This window comes from Macaca nemestrina, chromosome 4 (assembly GCF_043159975.1).
Source record: "Macaca nemestrina isolate mMacNem1 chromosome 4, mMacNem.hap1, whole genome shotgun sequence".
Lineage (NCBI taxonomy): Eukaryota > Metazoa > Chordata > Mammalia > Primates > Cercopithecidae > Macaca > Macaca nemestrina.
In genome coordinates, this window is record NC_092128.1 from 25,447,094 (window position 1) to 25,464,151 (window position 17,058).

General features: G+C 39.0%; 1 protein-coding gene across 2 annotated transcripts in view; it reads right to left on the bottom strand.

The window, feature by feature from the left end:
* LOC105471359 (exocyst complex component 4) overlaps positions 1-17,058 on the bottom strand; it is an 822,236-nt gene that overhangs the window by 395,861 nt on the left and 409,317 nt on the right. The window lies entirely within an intron of this gene.

Genomic DNA, 17,058 nt, shown 5'->3' on the forward strand with positions numbered 1-17,058 from the left:
TCTCATACACTATATGGTCTAGAAATAAAAGGAAGATACAGAGGATGAGTACCATCTAGTATCTAGAACAGTGCCTGATACATAACGGGCACTCCATAAATATTTTTTGGATGAATGAATGAATGAATGACTGCAACTCTCACGCCATTAATTTTGCGACCACCTGCTTGACTGAGTTGCATGAACACATCTGACTGTCTCATGTTCCTCTTCAAAACTGTCAGCTCATGAAGCAGATGACGTTGCCACATAGAGATGAGACATCCTTTATTCATGGTATAAGCATAAATAATACACAAGGCAGAAACTAACATTTGCCTGAGAAGAGAACCAAAGAGTGCACTGGGAATTTTGAGGTTGAATAAATTAGTATTAAAAATTATAAGAAGGCATATTTCATCTCAATTTAATAATTAAAGCTGTCCAACAAAGGAACAACTTCCAACTACCCAAATCAAGATTGTGCTTTTTGAAGCCTCTCTTTAGAAGGATACGGTACACGGTTCCTCACTCCTACACCGTTATCTGGAGATGTAGTGAGGGGCTAATTCATCTTGGCAGAGCCATCAGGAATGCAGTCTGCTCTAAATCAAATAATCTACAAAGTGGAATGATTTGTCCACATAGAAGTAGACAACTAGTAAATCAGACCTCAAAATCTTCCAGAATAAAGTCAATTCTTCCCTGATACAGAACTATGGCCTATATTGTTTCTATAACACCCTACCTGGTTTCAAATTTTAGGCATTCAAATTTGTGACCATTTATTTAAAGGAACAAATATCTAGAAAAGCAAATCATATCAAATAAAAACAAAGACAATACAAAAATAAACCAAATAATCTTAGAATATAATCAGGCATACATTGATCTAGAAAGACTTTTGAACACTCATATATGACTGTTTCTGGACTTCAACCATAAAACAGAATGACCCTACGGACCAAACGCCACACAGACGTTCTGGCTTGTAGATGTTGCATTTATGGATAGCTGACAGCTGGGGTCGCCTTGAAAATTCCAAATGGAATTGACAGAGAAGAGATTTTGAAGCAATCCCCTGCCCCCTCCCACCCCCCCACCAAAAACACAACCCCCCAAAACTAAGGGCTTTCCAAGGGTGAAGAAAGTGGAAAACACTAACTTACTGTGTATTTAGCGTAAGAAATTAAGCATTATATGCTTTTGAAGAACACTTTCTTATTTGAATTGCCGATTTAGAGTTGGTATCACCTTCTAAGATGTTGCTAATGTGACTCAGTCTCCTCCCTCCCTGAGTCTCACTGAATTCAGATGCTAGTAGTGAGCACAATGTCAAGCACTATAATTCTGCCTTTATCAGATTCAGGTATATAAATGACATCCCAGCGAGCATGGTGAATTTTGATCGTTACTTCTCCACTCAGGTTGTGTTCATCTTCCTGCTGAGAGGATGATCAGTGAGTTTTACCATAGGCCCAAGGGACCTATTATTTATTACAGTACATTTTATGCTGTGGAGTAAATAAATAGCGTTAAAGTGCTAAATTCATTCACAAGAGATGAACTGTATTCATAAACTGGAGAAGTTCTTTAAATCAAGCCTATGCTGCTAATAGGCTCTTCATAAATATGCAGAAAACATTCATTGTAATATGGCAGCAATAAAGGGAGGCAGCTGGAGTAACACACAGAAACATTACAAAGCAAACATTCTAGGCAAGGCACATTATCGGCATATAAGTGAATCATGAGGTTAAACACAACAAAACTCATTTAGTAACCTATCATGTTTATATACCTGAATTGCAAAAATTCAAACCTTAAAATAATGTAATTATCCTGATAGAATTTCAAATAAATTAAGTATATGAATGTATTTAAAAATCCAGCAACCCTGACCTCTTCTAAGATGTTCCTAATTACTGTGCATTTTGTCTTAATTGGCTTGTTTTATAGTCAAGCCCATTGGGTGGGGAATGTGTCTGTATCTGTCGTTTGTACTATATATAATCCACTCTCATTTCCATTTGTGGTTTCTAGGGTTTCGAGCAATTGCTTTTGGTATAGCTTTTGACTATAAAATACTTTCTAGCCATCACTCCTTTGGGATTTTCTTTCCGCATTCCTCATGTGACTTTTAATCATTCAAGGCAAGCTCCAGCTCTGCATTTTTTCCTTGGCAGGTTTAAAATCTGGAGGGTTTGAGAGTGATGCAAATTCCTCGCCTTACTTGAACTCCACTATAGAAAGTCACAGTGGGTCTTCAGAATAGGGCACCATACAACCCTAGCATCTGCTCTTCCTCATACAGTGCTGTACCAACACTTCCTACAGGACTGTGAGTGGCTTTAACAATAGGAATGAGGATGCATGTTCTGTGTCAATAACAATATTTATTTAGTATTATGAGCTGGTACAACACAGATATAAGGAACAAGAAAAATAAGTAACAGAGTGCCATAGTAATTATTGAAAAACATACTTAACAGAATTCCCACAAGACCTATAATCAACATATTAAAAATGGCAAGGAAAAAAAGCATGCATGTTGCCTTCTTGTTTTTTCAGATTTATCTCCATGCCAATGTAATAGCTCAGAGAGCACAGGAAACAGTATATCAAATACAGAATGGAAGCTAAGGCAGAGCCAGGTGCACGGAATACAACCAGAGGTTGGGACATGCAGGAGAGATTCCAAAGGCAGGCTTGTTAGAGTACTTCAAGACAAAGCAAGGATGTGTGTGGTGAGACCAAGAAAGACTCTGAATCGGGGCATACACAGGAACAATGAATGGAACTTCATTCAAGGGGAAAAGAGAAAGACAGGACATGCAAGGTTAACTCTCTACACTTGAAGTCCAGAAGAGGAATTAAAAGAGAAGATGATAAAAATAATGGAAAGATAATCAGATCTAGCTATCAGAGATTTGGAGTCAAATCTACTTTTCAACCATATACAATAACTTCCTACAAGTTGCCACAGGCCAAGTATACATACAGATTCTAGCTTCCCCATCTAGGAACTAACTCCCTTTAAGTACTCCTTTAAGGAACCACAGAAGAGTAAAGTAAGGGAGAAAGGAAAAGTCCAGGGCTAGGCAGATGTTTGGCTCTTTAAACTCAACTGCTGAAATAAGAAATACTGAGGCTATCTCCAATCCAGCTCCTCTAAAATAAGCCCTGGAAGAACTGGGGAGGGGTGATGGTGGGTGGCTGATGAGTAAGAGGCCATGAACAGAATTTGGGATTTCCAACAGGTAGCAGTTATAAGATGGCAGTGCTTGGACCTCAAAGAAGAGAGCATATTTCCTGAAAAAAAAAGTTTTAAAGGCTAATCGAGTAAGCCATTAATTTGTTCAGCATTGTTCATTTTAGAAGTGATTATAAAGCAGTAACTATTTGCTAGGGCCTGGGATAAGAATGGGTTTCAAAGAGAGAAATCTGTACATGACTTGCTCTATAATGAAGGTGATGAACAGATCAACAGCATTTATACATTTGATTATTCTCATTAAAAAACTGTCTTCACTTGGCTTCTTGGAAACTGTTTTCTTTTGGTCTTCCCCTTCCTCACCATCTATTACTTTCTGAATACCTTTTGCTGGTAGCTTTGCATTTTCCTAACCTCTACACTGGAGATCTCAGTCCTCAGATGTCTTTTCTTCTTTTCCTATGCTTCCCCCAGGTGGACTTACCCAGTCTCATGACCTTACAAAACACTGGAATGTTGATGGCTTTCAAGTTTATATCCATAGTCTTCCATGACAAGCAATAAGTAATCACTACACACATATGACTATTTAAATTCTAATTAAGATTAAATAAGATAAACAATCGATTTCTCAGTTGTACTAGGTACATTTTAAGTGCTCAATATCCACACATGACTAGTGGCTATTATATTGAACAGTGAAGATATAAAACATTTCTATCATGGTAGAAAGTTCTTTTGGACAGTGCTAGTCTAGTTCTCATTTCTGAACTTTAGTGTCATGTATTTCAACTAGCTACTCAACATATGCACTTGACTATCTAATAGATATGTCAAATTTAGCACGTCCCAAACCAAACTCACAATCTTACTATCCAGCTAGCTTCTTCCTGTAGTCTTCCTACGGTCTTCTGAAATTACATTTCCATTGTGCTGTTACTTAAGTGAAAAACCTTTGCAATATGCTTGACTCCTCTTTTTCTTACATGCACATTAAACCAATTGGCAAATCTTCACACTTCATCCAGAATGTGACCACTTCTCCCCTCCACCGTTACCATCTCTTACCATTAATTATTACAATGGTTTTCTGCTCTCTGTTACTACTATTATTCCCCTACAGCATATTCTTCATATGGCAGCCAAATCCATCCTATTTATTTATGTATTTATTTATTTAAGATGGAGTCTTGCTCTATTGCCTAGGCTGGAGTGCTGTGGTGTGACCTTGGCTCAATGCAACCTCTGACTCCCCGGTTCAAGTGATTCTCCTACCTCAGTCTCCCAAGTAACTGGGATTACAGGTACCCCCACCACGCCCAGCTAATTTTTGTATTTTTTAGTAGAGATGGGGTTTCGCCATGTTGGCCAGATTGGTCTTGAACTCCTGACCTCAAGTGATCCGCCTGCCTCGGCCTCCCAAAGTGCTGTGATTACAGACATGAGCCACCGTGTCTGGCCTAAATCTGTCCTTTAAAAAGGTGAAAGCAGATTATGACAGCCCTCTAGTCAAAACTCTCCAATAGCTCCCCATCTCACTCTGGATAAAATTCAAAGTCCTTATTACCATCTAAATGACCTTTATAATCTTGCGCTAGCATCTCTCTGATGTCATCTTTGACACACTCGCTTCCTTGCTCGCTTGTCTTCAGGTGTACGGGTCTCAGGGCTTTTGTCCTCCACTAGGAATGCATCTCTCCCAGGTATCTCAGGGTTTGTTCCCTGAATTCACTGAAGTCTTTGCTTGACCACGTGTCCTGAGCACCCTATGGCAAGCAGCTTCCTATCTGACTCCTCCTTAGCCTGCTTCATTTTTCTTCACAGTACTTAACACACCTGAGGCATTTGACATTTGCTTATTGTCTGCCCTTCCCATTAGAATGTACACTCCACGAAAGCAGGTTTTTTTCATTACTTGATACATAACAGGAGCTAAATAAATATTGTTAAATACAAACACTTATTACATCATGGTGGTAAATGCTCGAACAGCATGTTATAAGAATGTTCTCCAAATCTGTCACCTCAGCCCTCCAGTTGGGATTACCTCAGTCAAGCAAATACTGTCACAGAAAATAGAGAGATACAGACACAAACAAACATTCAGGAGAGATTCCCAGGATAACATGTTACACAGTGAAGAAGAAGAAATACAATGAGGGCATCTAGGAAAGAGTCTCTGGAGGCTCATGCCCCTGACAAAGAGGCGAAGTAGTCTTCCAGGCTGCCCCTCAATGTTTGGCGGCTCAACAGACGCCCTGCAGCCAGGCTGTACTGCTGCTGTTTCTCTGCCTGCTCGCTAGCAATAGTCCAAGAGCATGCAGTCACACATGGAACCAAACTGAAACAAACCATGCATTGGCTGGCCAGCTAGGAAATGCCAGAATCTTTCACATGTATCATTTCAGTTGAACAGAACGGTGAGCTAGGTAGTATTTGCTCCATCGTACAGGTGAGGAAACAAGTTCAGATGATTAAAGAACTCGCCCTAAGTCACAAAGCTGCATGGCTAGAATTTTAACGCAAGCACCACCCCAAAGACTCTGCAACCTGAGATAAGTTAAAATAGCTACTGAGGGTACATTAGCAATGTACGCACCAATCTTTAAACGAGACACTTTAAATTCACAAAGAAACACCCTCCCCACAGCAGTTATTTGCAATCTTAATGTTCATCATGAAAACTAATCATGACTTTGTAATACCAAAAGTTGAAATGACTAACCTTCAGGAAATCTACTAAAAGTTCATTAAAAACTTCAATTTTAAAAAGAAAATGAACTTCCTAACACCCCACCCCCCCCCGCCAAATCACAGCTACAGTGCCAGATTAGGTAAAGAAAATAACTGTGGAAATGTTTTGATATAAAAATATAATAAGGGAAACAATACTCCTTAGCGTCCTTGTGAGTGTCCTCAGAAATGGGAATATTATCTCCGACGCCATTCAAGAAGCTTTATGGGAGTGGAAGGGATTCTGAAGGAATTCATCTCATGTTTCAGCCCATCTAGCTTCCCTCTCTTTCCAAACACCCTCTCTTACCCCAAATACACACAAATGCATTTTACTGCAACTTTCTGTCTTTGAAAACTGTGCATATTTTGAAGATTCAGGGTCAAGGGACATATCTTCTCATGTGTTAAACACAGTCAGGCATTTAGAGAATATAGTTCTTTATTCACTGCTGTGTTTGAATATCACTTAATTGGTTTCTAAAATTAAAAAGTTTCCATTCTAAACTTTCCATGATTTGCCACTAAATCAGAAATTCTGATTCCAAAGAAAAGTACTGAGCACTCTCTTCAACTGTCCTCCCCACACGCACACAGGTGCCCTGGCCAGGCCACAGAGCTAGCATTGTTTACCCTCCCCACCTCAGCAATGGCTTCCCCCACCGTGTGACGTGTGGATCTCACCCTGCATTGAGGCAACCTCATCCGTTGCACATGCCAGCCAGGCCATAGGAGCTCCTTTTCCTTACAACTGACAGAAACATCCCGCTGTTCCTCCTCTCACCACTGCAGGCGCTGCATCCGCCAAAGACAGCTCGATTTGGCTTCTTATCCCTCCCTCCAGTCATGGCCTCCCTGAGTGAGGGGGAAAATCTGTGTTGGTGTGCTGGCAGTGGCAATGGGGAAGAGAAAGGTAAATGTCTTTTTGCCAAAAAGGGGGAGTCCACCCAACATGCCTTACTAACTAGGAAGGTAAGTAAATAGAATAGAGTATGAAGTGACAGGCAAAACAATAAATAAAATAGGGAGAACAATCTGTTGTGCATAACACAAGGGGCCCACATATTCACTCCTATCCTCAGACCCCCATCACCTCCTCCCCTTTCCATGCCTCACTCCAAAGCTGTTACCTGACCCAGGCCACATCCTGCCTCTTATACCAGTGACCCCTGGAGGCTGCCCCTCACCACCTAACTCTCTCCAGAACCATAAGTTGGGAATGTTGGAGGTGATGTTTTCATTCTCAAAACAAAGGAAGGTGGACTAATAAGCTTTAACGTCCCCTCTGTTGACTGTGTCCTAACACTGCATAAGCTTGTGATCCCATGCACAGCATTCAGTAGGAAGAAATGTGCTCCTAGAATCTCAAGTCAAACTCTAAATCCATTCCCAGGACACATGCTTAACACTTTAGTTAACTTTCAGAAAGCCATAAGAAGATACTAGAAATACATTATGGATAAGCCTGTGTTGCAGAGGGTTGCACCAATCAAGGTAATACAAGATTATGTCTATGAGAAAATGCATTCTGAATTGCAAACAACTGACTTACAAGTGAACCAGATGTATGAACTAAAATCTATTTACAAATAAAAAACTATATTGTTATGATTATAATGGGGTGCCCTGCTTATAGAAAAGCTTCAGAAAACAGGCGATTAGGCAAATGACTGTGAACACGACCTGAAGATGACCACTGAATATTCTGTATGTATACATTTTTATTGAACTTACACGTTTCTGGAATATATTTATGAGAAAAATAAGGCCTTATTATAAAATATTTTCCATTCATACATTTAATGGTTTTACTTCCTTGCCTATATTCATTGCACTTCCCTTGACATAAAAAACCATTCAGAATATAAACCATACAGTGCTTCTGTAGTGTATCAGGTTTTAACACTGAGTCACTTTATATTTGTCTGTAGAGCATGAAGGAGAGAGGCCCACCAGGGCCTAAAACATGATATGGCTATTAAGGAAAAAACATCCTAAATCTTCGGACAGGCAGCAAATGAGACAATTAGAAAGAAAAAAAGAACAGCAGACAAATTCAGGTAACTTTGTGGGAAAACAGCAAAAAGTGTTTGGCCGTACAGTCTATTTTTTGTCTATTTGATTGTAAAGGCTATTTATGTAAGAGTTATTACCAAACGCACTAGTTGTTGGAGTTCCAACAACTGAGTAACTGTTGGAACAATTTAAAGTTCTGAAACTAAGTGAGTGAGCCTGGAAATACAGCAAAAATTCCTGTTATTAAGTCTTGCATAGCAAAGATAAAAAAACAAAATGTTTGAAGAAAATGCAAATGTAATTGTGAAATGTGCAACAACAAAACAATAACCTTCCATGAAGACAAAAGAGTAAATTCAAACCAAGAAGATCCATGGAATACTTCCGTCAAGTACAAGGTGGAAAACTAGAAACAAAATACACTACACAGGGCTTAGGACAGTATTACACTCCACAAGGGCTCAATAAACATTAGCTAATGCTTCCCAGCAGTGTCCATAACTTATTTATCTATCCACTTATGTTCTCAATGCCTCAATTTCCCTGTCTAGAAAATAAATAAATACTTACTATAAAATAAAACAGCCATCTATACTCACTGAGGGGTTGGGAGGCTTCATTTCAGTTTCAGAAGCATTTGGAAGAAGGCAAATGATGGATGTGAGTGTCAGTCATCATCACTGCTCATAACTGCTCTTGCGGCAAGCAGGTTAGAAAGCCAGCACACCAGCTCTCCTGGCTCCTGTGTTTTCTGTCACAGGAGAGGTGTCCTTTTTCTAAAGCCACACTCTTCTCGATTAGTTAGGGTATGGAGGAAAGATGAGAATTGCTAAGGCAATAAAACTGGATATAGCCAAGTTCCAATGCTTTACATCAATGAAGATTTCCCTCAATGTATGACAAGTATTTGTGCCTACAAAATATATATAAATTATTTCCTAGGAAATGCTAAGAGAGAATGGAAGAAAAGGAAAGAGAAAGAAGGAAGGAGGAAAAAAGAAGACACTCATCTGGAAAAGTCCAGACTTCACCACTATGCAATATACGCATGTAAGAATCTGTACTTGTACCCCCTAAATATACAAAAACTTTTTAAAAAAGAGAGAGATGATACTTATCTGGGCTTTGAACAGAGTTGAAGAAGGAAAAAATATTTGATTAGGACCTTCATTGTATACTACTGGTTCCTAATCTATCAGTCTATACATTACGTCGAAGCAGGTATTGTGGCAATCACTCTTACATTGACTGGCATAGTGTCTGGAATACATTAAGCACTGAGGAAAGGCTGAATGAATAAATGGATGAATATCTGTGTCTCAATGTCTTATTAAGCAATAGTCAAAGCCTAACCAGCTACCAAAAAGCTGACAGTAATGGTTCTAGTTGCTTATGAACTGCTTCAAAGTAAGATTTTGAATGTTTCCATCCCCATTAGCATAACCCTTAAAGGCAGGAGAGAAGAGGGAGGGGGGAAAAAGACAGCATCTCTATACTCTATAAAATGTCCACCACCTTAATATGTGACATGGCTATCAATCTGTACACCAGTCACCCCAATCCATTCTGGAGAAAAATCACTGCTTCCAACATAATACACTAAAACAAATTTATAAATGTTAATAAAAATTTTAAAAGGTCAGGTCACTACTTCCTACAACATATGTCAGGGGAACCTAATATATCTCAGTATCAGGTCATTGGCAGGACAGCTATGCCATTAAAGGATGGAGAAAATGGAATTTTTTCGTTTTTAAAATTAGTTAACCAGCACATCCGTCTGTTTCCCTCTTGGATGCCTGGTATGGAGCAAGAACTGTAACAAGGGAAATTTATTGAAACATACCATTAAATCAATATGGCAGAGCACTCTACTTTATGCCATGCTATAAAAGTCATGCATGTGGGAAAGCGGAAGGAAACAAATTGGTACTGAAAATAAGAACAGAAATGTTTTAAAAAGTAAATGGATTCCTAGAATTTATAAATTTAGTAGATGAGGTAGCAAAACCAGGGTCCTGAAATAGGCCTTGAAACTCTTTTGCTCTTAGGCTAAAATTGTAGTAAGTTCTGTTACTTCACAATCTAGCTTGAAAATGACAAAACAAAAATGAAGGTTCTGGCTGGATTAACACAAATTACTTTGGAAGAAGGCAATAAAACTGGATTTATAGAAGAGAGTCAAACTAGAGCTTTATATTGTCACAAATGGAGATGCTATATTTTTGTAAATCATCCAGGGAGATTCAGAGGGCAGGAAGGAAATGTGTTGTCAAATAATTCTGCCATAGGGTAAAAAGTGTTCTGAATGTCTGAGAAGCAAATACTGAAAATATAGTATGTGCGTCACAGTGACATTCAGAATAGACTATAAAAAAATCCTAGGCCACTTCAGATCATTCAATAGTTCATGGTCAACTCATAGAAACCCCAAATTTTATGTATGTATGTATGTATATACATCCCAATTACCTTAATTTTATAGAATTTACTAGAAGGATTACTTTCAGAAGTCTTAGAACAATTCAAGTCTACAAATCAACTGGTCTAATATCCACATAAGCGCCATTAACTTAAATGTTTACAGCAATTTATGAAGCATATGTGTACACATTTGATCCCCACAACAACCATGCACAATATGAAAAGTTAACTGATCAACTTGAGACCACCAGTTAAGCATGTAAAGGTCAAATAGGAAGGGGAATGACCACATGCTTCTCACTTAAATTAATAATGGAAACAAATGCATGGAAAGTGAAAGAAATCAGTATAGATTCCTGTGATCCTGCTGTAAGTGTCTACAAGTGAAAATAACAAGGAACTAAACAATTCAACATAACAATTTGCAAGACATGTGAATACCACAGGAAAAGGAATGAATGAACTATACCAGGTTGGAAATAAAGAACATTGCATGTTTGCCTGATATGGTAGAGATTCCCCCACCACTGTAAAAGGGTGCATGTATCTTTTTCAGCCAAGGTGCATGTACTTACAAAAACAAAGAAAAGAAAAACAAAAAGATACCATGAAAATCACCTGGGCCAGCAGATTGTTTCATTGCATCTTTGGATGAGTTTTTTTTTTTCTTTTTTCATTACCTTACCAAAAACAGGAAAAAATCCCCACCTTGCATGGCTGCTCAGCCTACAGAGACCCATTTTGTCACAGGCCATTAGTGTTCATCATTACACAGCTTAATGCAGTTGTCTGTTCCCTTTAGTGAACTCTGCATAGATTTATCTTCAGCTAATGCAGCAGAGGCTAAGGGAAACTACAAAGGTCTCTGGATTTGTTTGCCTTGATGGGAGAGCGTTTTGAAGTCATTCTGGGCCAAAAGGACTAAAGAATTGGAGATGGTAATATGTGTTTCTCTTATTTGGCTCTAATAGGCAGTTCTTGTTCAGAGACATAAAGATCTGGGTACTCAGAGGCACCTCTGTTCAGAGGTGGAAAACTGTTGTCTTCAGACTGCAGTTCAGAGATCAGTAGAAAAACTGTACTCACAGACAAATATACACGACATAACCCTGACTCAACCACTCTATTTTAGGCTCTGAAACTTCATTCATTCATTCAACAAACATTAATTGAGGGTCTACTGTATGTCGGGAACCATTCTAAGTGGTAGGAAAACTACAGTGAACAAAACAGACAAAAATTCCTGCCCATTTGGAACTTATATTCTAGTGGGAGAATACAGACAATAAGCCAGATAACAGATAAAATATGTACATGGTAATAAGGGCAACAGAAAAATATTACAAAGTAGGGCATGCTGGAAGAAGATATCACAGTTTTCAACAGGATGGCCTAGGTAGGCTTCACTAGGAAGGTAACGTTTGAAAAAAGCCATAAAGGTATTAAGGGAGCAAGTTACTTAGATGTTTGGTGGAAGAAAAGTAGTGCAAATGATTAAGGTTCAAGGAATAGCTGAGAGGCCAGTGTGGCTGGAGGAGTGTGATCCACAGAGAAGATTGTAGAAAATACATTCAGTGTCAACCAGTAGGGGCAGCTTATTTAGGGCCCTGTAAATCACTGAAAAGAATTCTGGCTTTTACTCTGCAAGAATTGCAGTTGAAAAGTTCTGTGACAAAAAGTTCTTGTAATGTGACTTACATTTTAATAGCATCATTATGGTTAAAAGGGAGAGGAGCAAGAGATAAAGTATAAGACCATTCGGGAGCCTAATCCAGGCAAGAGATATTGACAGATTAGACCAGGGTAGGAGTTATGAAAGTGGTGAGCAATGGTTAGATTCTGGGTATGTTTTGAAAAGTCAGTAGGACATGCTGATGGATTGCTTCTGAGGTGTGTGAGAAAAGGGATACTCCTGGGATTCTGGTCTGGGCAACGGGAAGGATGGCATGCCACTCATTGAAATGCAAAGACTAAGGGAAAGCAGGTGTTGAGCACAGAGTGTGGAATATTGGGATCTCAGTTTTGGATATTTTAAATCTAAGGTTCTAATATAACAAGGAAGTGGACATGTTAAGTAAGCCAAAAGGCATTTAAGGCTGGGGTTCAGTGAAGTGGTCCAGGCTGGAGATATAAATTTGGAAGTGATCAGCTTGAGATGGTATTAAAAGCCTTAGGATTGGATCAGATTACCAGGGAAGTGAGTGTACATGAAAGAAGAAAAGGTGGCCAACGACTAACCCCTGGGTACTACAGGCTAATAAGAGGTCAGGCAGATGAAGGGGACAGAGTTGGGAGAAGACAGTGAGGCAGGAGAAAAATCAGAAGAGCGCGTATCCTGGGAGCAAAGTGAAGGGAGTCTTTCAAGGAGAAGATACCAGTGAGCCACATCAAATACTACAGATGGATTTAGTAACATGTCAGACTGGCTGGTCACAATGGTGGTGACACTTTGTTCTGATGAGCAGGAAAAACGCAGACTGGGAGACATTGCACAGAAAAGGAAAACTGGGGGTTGCAATTGTCCCACACCACTCCTTTCTGTTTCAATTTCTCCACTGCAAAAGGGAAAACAAAGAAATTCAACAGCCATATCCTTTGCACAATACATATTTAAAAAACGAAGCAAGTCTGTGAGATGTTTTGAGTACCTTAGTAAAAAGTATAGGAAATTCCACTTTCAATTGAGTCCACTAACACATTTACCCTATTACCTACTGCCATCTTCCATCGACTTCTTCTTAGTAAAATATTTCCTAGGCAAAATAGAGAAAAATAGCTAATTCTGCTTTCTCAGTAAAGCAGATACTATCTCACACTTTTTTTTCTTGTTTTATACACATATTTATTTTAGAAAAGAGAAGGAATGGGACAAAGAAGTAAAGGAAGTGTCACATGTGCTACTTTTTTTGTTGTTGTTAAAAAACATTCAGAACTGCTACCCTAGATTAAATAATGCTCTTAAACTAGCCATACATGACAGGTGAGGATAATCACTGAATAAACTAATTCAAAGCTTCAAAATGAATGGCATATTGAGATATGACTAAATGTTATACTCAAAACTGTTCTTGTCAAAGTCCCTAAAGACACATAATCTCTATATCCAATAATTTCCCTCCCATTCTCCTTGAGTTCTTTGTAGTTTTTAATAACTCTCTTCTTCTCTAAATACTCTTGCGTGGTTTCCCGAAACTGGCTTTCTTTCAGTGTCGTTTGCTAGCTCTTCACGTGCTATCTCAACACTTCTCTCACCCTTAATAAGGGCATGTTCTAAGATTAAGTTGAACCCTGCTTTCAACTCTATTCGAGGTTCCAAAATCACCTGTATGCAGACTACCATAGGAATGAAGAGTTTAGATTTAAACATCACAAAGGTTTGCCTTTGAATCTCGCTCTAACAATTGCAGTTGTGTGACCTGAGACAAATTACAAAAACCTTTCCTGCGCTACGTTCCTCATCTGTAAACTATGGATTTTAATACTACCTTCGTGGAGTTTTTTGTGAAGATTTAATGAGCTCATCCACGTAAAAGGCTCAACACAGAGACCGGCACATATTAAGCATCTTAAAAATGCTGGCTATTATTGTGGCTCCCAAATACAAATTCCTAGCTCCAGCCTTTCTTAATTTCAAGTTTATTTTTTAACTACTCTGTAAGTACTAAGGAGTTTGATGTGACACCATACTTTACAGGACAATATATGCTTTATAGGACTACCAATATAGTTCTGTAAAGCACGGTACCACATCAAACTCCTGCTGGACACCCAGCTCACTGGTTATAATCTATTTTAAAATATAGAGTCTGACTGCGAACAAAATTCTTTTTTTTTTAAATTTAGTTTTAAGGAGTGGAGAATTTAATAGGCAAAGAAGAAAGCAGAAGGAAGAAGTTCCTCTGTATAGAGACAAAGGGAGGGGGCTCCAAGGCCGAGAGAGGGAACCCCCAAAATTCTTTTATTTTACAAATATACAGCTCCTAATGATGAGCAGTTAATACGATATATCCAGAGGGCCAGCTAAATGTGTATTTTAGCATTTCTTTGTGAGTTTTCTGTATTCTTTATGGCAGCAAACTTTTCACTTTTGCCCAGAGGAAGGGGTCAGAATACAACTATAGCTCAGGTTTTGAAGACAATTGCTGAAACGTAAAAAAATCCCTCCTGTATTGCTCAATGACCTCGCACAGTAAGATGTGAATGTGGTTAATTGTGACCTTGTGTTCGTCTCCCTCCAGAAGACAGCTCTTTAAGCAGTTAATTCCCAGAGCCTCAGCAAACACACGGTGGCTTTGCCAGCATGCAGCAAGAGACTGCCGAGCAGCGGGCATGGAGGGTGGGTTCCCATCCTTGACCCCTCTCAGGCGTGATGCTACCCTGTCATTTCAGGTATCTCAAGTGCATTATGAAAATGCCCTGCCTGGCATTTTCGTGGAGTACCCTGGCAAGCAAATGAAACTTAAAATCAGACAAATGTGAATTAAAATCTGAAATACAACACATGGTAGTATGTTCTATAACCTTGAGCAAATCACTTTCTCTCTTTCTCCAGTTTCTGGGTTTTTTTTAAATATCCCATAACTGTTATGAGAATTAACATAAGACATGAAAAGTAGTTGGTACACAGCAAGTGCTTAATCAATGAATAAACAGCAGTTCTCTCCCTTCAGGCAATGTGTGGACTTCTGAAGGTGGAAGTACATCCCACACATCCACACTTGTCATCGAATTCTGTACTCAACTTTAATGAAGCATTTACTATGTATCCCCAAGGAATAAAACTACCATTGGGTCTCCCCAACAAGTAATCGGAGGCAAAAAAGTGAAGAATAATTTTTTTAAAAAGATAAGGAAAGCCCTAAATTTCACTCAAAGGTTCAATATTCTTCTGACTGGATGCTTTTGAACTTTGCAGAGTTCCACTAAGGCCATTCAGCAGGGAATAAATTCTTTTCCATGACTTATAGAGATCAGCCCAAAACAAAAACAAGACACGGTGTGCTATACTCCAGTAATCAAGAAGTGTTCCACACAGTGTGGCCGAAGTAATACCTTAGAGCGGGTAGGCATCTTCACCACCACTCTTTTCTCTTGCTTATTCTTTTAAAAACTCCCGCAGGAAACGCAGGCAGACAGCTATTTATGCCTCAACATTTCCCCTTACTCTAGCTCACGGTTTCCTAACTCACCTTTGCTTGGAAAATACTCAGTAAAGAAATGAGTGGAAACAAATTAATCATTCTGCAGTCTATTGATCAAGCCACACTAAATCAGAGTCTCAGTAGGTATGCTTGGGGAAAGGGAAGCAATCAATTCAAGGCTGAAAAAAAAAAAATAATGAAAACACACAGAAGTTCCAGTCTGTTTTTAGCTTGTTATTAACATTCAGGTTGTGAATCCTAAACGTACTGCTCCAGGGCAATAACAAACCCCAGGATGGGGAAAGGGAAAGGGCATTGGTAGCTCCATGACACTGCAGGTTGGTGGCTGATGGTGCCAGCCTCTGCTTCTGGTTTCAGAGAAATGGATGCTAGTAAGAGAAGACTTACCTAGAAAGGAAGTGAGTTCAGTCATATCTTACTTATCTCTGGGAATTATCCATGTAAATGAAGCCTACTTATGAAGTAAATTGCTCAGTTTCTCCACCCAAAGTAAAGCAAAGAAGGTTTGTCAGGATTCACAGCTGTAGAAAATCTGACTAAGTAATAGAAAGAAGAGGAAAGTGACTGTAAGCCTTTCCTTAGTGGAGCACCAAACGGGAGGTCAGGGAGACAATGTGACCCTAACAGGTTGTAAACTTCAATACGTATAGAAATCACCTAAGAGCCTGTTCAAAATGCTGATTCTCCATGCTCTGCCCAGAGGTTCTGATTCAGTAGGTCTGACGTAAGGACCAGGAATCCACACTTACAATAAGAACCCCCGCTGATTTTGATGCAGGCAGTTTTTATAACACACTTTGACAAACACTGCAAAAGTATAAATTAAACCAAAATAAGCAAACATTTGCTTTTGCCAAAAAAAGGGAGGAAATGCAAATAACAATATAAAACCAGTCATTTTTCCCCAGAACCGAGGTACATGACAAGGCCCTTAGAGCATCCGTAGTACATATTTGCTTAGTGAATCAATGAGTGAGGGAATGAACACGTTCATCATTAGCAAACACAGGCAGACAACTGTCACCATAGTTATCACTTATGGGATACTTAACATAATCTTCAGCAACACTATGAAATAGCTGCTGGTGGTGCTGCTACTACTACTATCCACATTAGAAAGGTGAAGATAGATTAAACAACTGATCAAATATCACACAGCCAAGAAATCATGGAGCTAAACTGCCCTTACATTACAGTCTATGTCTCTATTCCCTATGGATAGTCAATGACTAATGCTTTGAGGGCATTTTACCTGAGAGGGGACACCACAGCTACTTCTGTCTTAGAGAAACCAGCCCTAAAACCAGCCCCTTTTCTCATTTATATGAACCACAAAAAGAAAAGAAAAGAAAAGAAAAGAAAAGAAAAGAAAAGAAAAGAAAGAAGGAAGGAAGGAAGGAAGGAAGGAAGGAAGGAAGGAAGGAAGGAAGGAAGGAAGGAAAGAAGGAAAGAAGGAAAGAAAGAGAAAGAGAGAAAGAAAGAAAGAAAGAAAGAGAAAGAAAAAAGAAAGAAAGAAAGAAAGAAAGAAAG